Below are 6,628 nucleotides of genomic sequence, written 5' to 3'. Positions count from 1 at the left end.
CAACACTGCCATTCGACTCTCCAGGCATTTTACATATTCTTTCTTTTGACGTCAACATTCTTTCACAGCTTCCCTGAAAAGAGTAGAAGCAAAAGGGCAAACAAAACATTTTTTGCATGCTATTGACAAACAGATTGAAGTAAGCTTGGTAAATATGATCATGGTTGCATTTCAAATCTTGGAACGACATTCCCAATTCAATTTCAGACACTAAGCCAAACAGGATTCTTAAGGGGCCACAGTGTCCCTTCCATAAGTCCACACAGCAATTAGTAGAAGTACTGCATCTCCTGCCTTTATTAGAGTTCATAGTAAACAAGGTCCAAGTCAAAGACACTTACTCTGCTTTATGGCAATAAAGATCTTTGAGGGCCTTGAGTTCCTCAATCAGAGTTTTGTTCTGCTTTTCAAGCACAGCCACATGATTTTTCAAGACATTTGACATGTTCTTTCTTCTTCCTGCGACACTCCCGGGCAGCTTCCCTATTTTTCATTAGCCTTGGCTCTTTTTTGCGTGTTGGTTCTTCTGCTAGCTGCTGGGGACTGTGCAAACTTTCTGACGAGGCAGCCATCACCACTCCCTGTGACAAAGCAAGTAGTAGGAGCTCGGATCTGGTAAATTGTCATGTCACCAGTGGTGGTGTATTGCCCCGTGCTAGTCTGTTATATGCTAGTCGGTACTGCCATCGTAGTGATGTTAGGTGGAGTTCCTTCTTCCTCTGACTTTTCTTCTTCAATCTTGGGAACACCAGGCACATCAGAGGAAATTTCATTCAGTATTTTTCTATAAGAGGGTCTTCGTGAAAGGATTTCTCTACGTATATGAGAATCAATTACACCTTCTGATTATTCAGACTCATCTGTCTCTGCAATTGTTGCTACCTGAACAGTTTGTATTTGTGGGGTCTGAATTACTCCCTGGACATGTACAGTTTGGCCCGAAGGTAACTGCACTAGAGTTACAGCTGGGGAGCCTCTTCCAGTGCCTGACCGAGCAACAGAAACTTTGTCTTAGTATATTTTTTTCCTGCCACATTTGCTCATTATTAAGACATTTGTAATCAGTGCTTTGCTCCTTTCCCGTTTTCTTCATTTATCCCGCCGCGATGGGGTTTACTTAGCGGACCTCGTTGTCACTGATTACGGACGGGAGGAGGTGGAGACCGCCAGCCCAGCAGCAGCTCAGGAGCCGCGCCGCCTCCCAGCAACCCCTCGCAGGCCCTGGCGGCGGCCCCATGTTGTCCCCACGTCAGTTCTGATGCGGCAGCTGTGGCTTCCCAAACATTTATTTTTTATAGCCATAAGTGAGCAAGTACATCTCTAAATGCATCCAGATGAATAAAAAAAAACATTTTAAAATGGCAATTTCAATTCACAGAATCTGGTCTCTGAACTTGTTCAAAGGACTATGGTTTAGACATAATTGTCCCCTTGCCAACTGCAGCAAGCAAATGCTTCACAATGTCTTCAGAGAAAAACTTGACCTAAATGCCTAAAAGTATGCGAACTGAATAGGATGTTAACTAATAACTTTTGGAGTATTTTAAAATGACTTTTTTCTTCATAATAACTAACAAAGTCATATTAAGTGAACACCATCACCCTGGTATATTTATGTTAGTGGTGGCTTTTCCAATGTTGGTACTAGCTAAACTGACCAATATTCTTGTTCAATGTAACCATTTCTAATTATATAGTGAAGAACAAAAACAAAACTCGTGCACATAAAATTTCTTCATTGTACCACTGATCCAAAGATAGAAATAAATTTAAAAAGTAGACTAATTTGCGGTCCCACCAACAGTGTGTTCCTTTCTCTTTGCATCCACGCCAGCATCTGTTGTTTTTGGACTTTTTTTTTTTAACATTTTGATAATGTATTTTATTTAACCCAATGTATCAAAAATATTTAAACATGTTTTAAAATTATTGAAATTTTGCTTTTTTATATACTGTCTTTGAAAAACTGTATATTTCGTACTTACAGCATATCTCAGTTCAGACTGGCCACATTTCGAATGCTTAATTGCAACATGTAGTTAGTAGTTACTGTACTGGACGGTACAGTTCTAAAATTGTGCCCAGAGTGAGTGTACTTCGTGTTTCTCCATTGAAAGATGAGGCCCATCAGACTGAGGCATTACTATATATTCCTCTAAGCCTCTGTACCCCTAATCAAGGCCTTGAAAACAATTCTGAAGAAGGAAGAGAAGGCCTCTGAAGTTTCAGCCAAAGAGTGAGGATTTCCTCTAGATACTAGACCTAGACAACCCTAAATTGATCCTTAACTTGCTGCTGCATCAGCTTTTAACAATCAGATCCACAGTGCCTCAATGACACATTTGACCCAGAGTGTCTCCAGATTGTCCTCTGGCCAGCGGGACACCCACTACAAAGACTTGAAAATTCACCAAAGTGACAGCATCTTCACAGGGCAGCCTAGTGAGAAGGGCATCTAGCCCTGCTGCTCTGGTTCTGGTTGGGGATGGGCACCACTTTCTATTTGGGAATGAAAGGGGCTAAAATATACTTGGTGCAATATGAGACACCTTCTTGTGTTAGATTCTAGCCTCAATGAGAATCGCATAGAAGAAAAACACGGAGAAAATTCTGTTAACTTATTTTTAATTCAGTATATTATGGGGGTACAAAAGTTTAGGTTACGTATATTGCCCTTGCCCCACCCCCCCAATCAGAGCTTCAAGCGTGCCCATCCCCTAGACGGTGCGCATCACACTCATTGCGTATGTAACTGAAACATTTCCACAAACTAGGAAAAGATTATCTTTAAAAAATCTGTTCAGAGAAGGAAACACGGGTATTACAAGGGAACAGAATTTGAAATCCACAGAGTTCAATCCCCTTACTAAACCAGGACCCACAGGCCCAGAAAACGGAAGTGATTTGCCCAAGGTCATTCAGCAAATCCCTAGTGGTTGTGATGAGCCCTGAATCCTTTCCACTATCTCCACTGTCTCCACTAACTGAAAAATATTTTAATGGGAAACATGCCATCTCCAGGGTACTTCCACAGTACCTACAGAGAATGACAGCCCTGGGAAGACTGGTGAAGTGCTCCCCTAACTCTTATTTAGGGGTCAGCCACCCTGGATAGGCACTGCCTCGGCAGGGCATAGTGCACCAATTCCCCACCTCCTGGAATTCTGAGCGGTGGATACTACTGGGGCGGTTCTTTCCCAACTCCACATCTTCTGGAGCTTAGCCTGGGCCTGGCCAGCCTAGCCCCGCCACTGTGACCCACTTCCTAGCTGCAGGCTGGACCAAGGAAAGGCCACACCCACGAGGGCAGCTCACAGAGACTGTTAGAAACCCAGCGGGGAGTTGTGTCCAGGAGGCGTGTGGGCGGCAGGTTAGTACCTAAAGTTCAGAGACGACTCCTGACCCTCTGACTGAGGGTGGGCTCCCCGGAAAGATATGGCTGGGCTAGTGCCATCTCCACAGTTAGCACCCGCCCTGCCAGCGCCGGCCTGGATGGGTCTGGTATCGAAGGGCTCTGGCCCTCCAAGGGCCGCTGGAGTCTCCTGTCTGACATCTGGAGCTTGCTGGGGTCTCTCTGGGTGAAAGGACTTTCCATCGCACTGGCAGCTCCACAAACCCCTCAGGGCTTCAGCGGCAGGGAAAGACATCCAAACATCTCAAAGCTCTGCTGGGCCCATGCTGTTACCCTAGAGAGTGGACTTTTTAATAAAAGCAATTCTAACTGGGGTAAGGTGGTATCTCATTGTGGTTTTAATTTGTGTTTCCCTGATGATTAGTGACGTTGAGCATTTTTTCATTTGTTTATTGGCCATTTTTCTTTCTTCTTTTGAGAAGCTTATGTTCATACCTTTTGCCCGTTTTAATAGGGTTGTTTATTTCCTGGAGATTAGCTTGAATTCTCTGTAAATTCTGAATATTAGCCCTTCATTAGATATGTAGCTTACAAATATTTTCTCCCATTCTGTAGGTTGTCTATTTGCTCTATTGATTGTATCCTTAGCTGTGCAGAAGCTTTTAAGTTTAATCAAATCCAATTTCTTTTCTTTCTTTTTTTTGTTGTTTATCTTAACCCTGTCATTATGATACAAATCTCATTTATTAATTTTTGTCATTGCCATAATTGCACTGTGGTCTTGGTCATAAATTCTTTGCCTAGGCCAGTATCTAGAAGAGTTTTTTTTCGTATATTTTCCTCTAGAATTCTTAAAGTTCCATGCCTTACATCTAAGTCTTTTATTTATCCTGAATTAATTTTTATGAGTGATGAGAGGTAGGAGTCCTCTTTCATTCTTCTGCATGTGGCTATCAAAGTTTCCCATCACTATTTATTGAGCAGGGCTTCTTTTCTACAGTGTACATTGTTGCCTGCTTTGTTAAATATCAGTTAGATTTAGGTAGATGGTTATATATATGGGTTTTCTGTTCTTTTCCATTGGTCTATGTCTCTATCTCTGTACCGATACCATGCTATTTTGGTTACTATAGCCTTGTAATATAGTTTGAAGTCTGGTAATGTGATGCCTCCGGATTTGTTCTTTTTGCTTAAGATTGCTTTGGTTATTTGGGCTTTTTTCTGGTTCTAAATGAAGCATAGAAATACTTTTTTCTAGATCTGTGAAGTATGACTTTGGTAATTTGATGAGGATTGCATTGAATTTGTAAATCACCTTGGGTAGCATGGACAATTTAGCAATGTTGATTCAACCTATCCATGAGCATGATATTTTTTCCATATGTTTGTATCCTCTGTGATTTTTTTCCTCAGAGTTTTGTAGTTCTCCTTGTAGAGATCATTCAATTCCTTGGTTAAGTATATTCCTAGGTATTTCATTTACTTAGTAGCTACTGTGAATGTTATTGTTTGATTTGACTCTTGGCTTGACTGTTATTGGTACATAGAAATGCTACTGATTTACATACATTGATTTTGTATCCGGAGACTTTGATGAATTTATTTATTAATTCCAGGAGATTCTTGGTGGAATCTTTGAGGTTTTCTAGATACAAAATCACATTTTCAGCAAAAAAAAATATTTGACCTCCTCTTTCCTGACTTAGATACCTTTTATTTCTTTCTCTTATCTGATGCTCTGGCTAGGACTTCCAGCACTATATTGAATAGCAGTGGTGGCAGTGGGCATCCTTGCCTTGTCCCAGCTCTTAGGGGGGATGCTTTAATCATCTCCCCATTCAGTATGATGTGGGTTTTAGTTTTGTCATATACGGTTCTTAAAATTATGAGGTATGTTCCTTCTCTGCCTCATTTATTGAGGATTTTTATCATAAAAAAGTGCTGGATTTTTTCAAATCTTTTTTTCTGCACCTATTGAGATGATCCTATGGTCTTTCTTCTTGCTTTTGCTTATGTGGTAAATCACATTTTTTATTTATATATATATATATATATATATATATTTCCACATACTTGCCAACATTTATTTTCCATGTTAAAAATTATAGCCAACCTAGTGGGTATGAAGTGGTATCTCATCATGGTTTTGGTGAAGAAGATAATACACAAGGGTTGGATAAGCTATTTGAAGATATAATTGAGGAAAATTTCCCAGGCCTTGCTAAAACTCTAGATATACAGGTTCTAGAAGCTCAAAGGACCCCTGGGAGATTCATTGCAAATAGGAAAACACCACGTCATGCAATCATCAGACTGACCAAAATATCCACTATTTACATATATTGAACCATCCTTGCATCCCTGAGGTGGAGCCCACTTAGTCCTGGTGGATTATTTTTTTGATGCACAGTTGAATTTTGTTTGCTAGTATTTTTTGAGGATTTTTGCATCTATGTTCATAAAGGATATTGGTCTGTAGTTTTCTTTTTTTGTTGTGTCCTTTCCTGGCTTTGGTATCAAGGTGATGCTGGATTTGTAGAATGACTTGGGAAGGATTCTCTTCTTCTCAATATTGTGTAAAATTTTCTGTATTATGGGTAACAGGTCTTCTTTGTAGATCTGATAGAATTCAGTTCTGAATCCATCTCTTCCAGGGCTTTTTTTGTTGTTGTTTTGGGGAGGTTTTTATTACTGTTTCAATCTCACTGTTTCATTATTGGTCTGCTTAGTTCTATTTCTTCCTGTTTGTGTCTTGGGAGGTTCTGTGTTTGCAGGAACTTGTGCATTTCCTCTACTTTCTCTAGTTTATGCACATAGAGATTTACATAGTATTCAGGGATGATGTTTTGTATTTCTGCAGTACCAATTGTAATGTCACCTTTTCCATTTCTAATTGAACTTATTAGTGTCACTTCCTTTCTATTCTTGCTAAATTAGTATAAATTCTTTCGATTTTGCTTATCTTTTCAAAGAAACAACTAATTTTTTGTTTGTTTGTTTGTTTTCCAATTCATTTAACTCTACTCTGACCACCTTTATTTCTTGTCTTCTTCTGGCTTTGGGTTTCATATGTCCTGCCTTTTCTTGTTATTTGAGGTGTGTGACATTAGGTTGTTAATTTATGATCTTTCTGTTTTTTTGATTAGGAATTTAAGGCTATGAATTTTCCCTTGAGGAATGCTTTTGCTGTGTACCATAGATTTTGGTAAAGTGTGTCCCCTTTGTCATTCAGTTCAAAGAATTTTTTTATTTACATCTTAATTTCATTCTTGACCC

The 6,628-nt window shown here is 39.8% G+C and overlaps 1 pseudogene; it reads right to left on the bottom strand.

Annotated features, from left to right (window-relative positions):
* Window positions 1–337: 337 nt before the first annotated feature.
* Window positions 338–687, bottom strand: LOC138378045 (cAMP-responsive element modulator pseudogene; annotated as a pseudogene).
* Window positions 688–6,628: the final 5,941 nt, after the last annotated feature.

This window comes from Eulemur rufifrons, chromosome 30, assembly GCF_041146395.1.
Source record: "Eulemur rufifrons isolate Redbay chromosome 30, OSU_ERuf_1, whole genome shotgun sequence".
Classification (NCBI taxonomy): domain Eukaryota; kingdom Metazoa; phylum Chordata; class Mammalia; order Primates; family Lemuridae; genus Eulemur; species Eulemur rufifrons.
The sequence above is the reverse complement of the archived record's forward strand: the minus strand, read 5'-3'. Positions and strand labels throughout refer to the sequence as shown.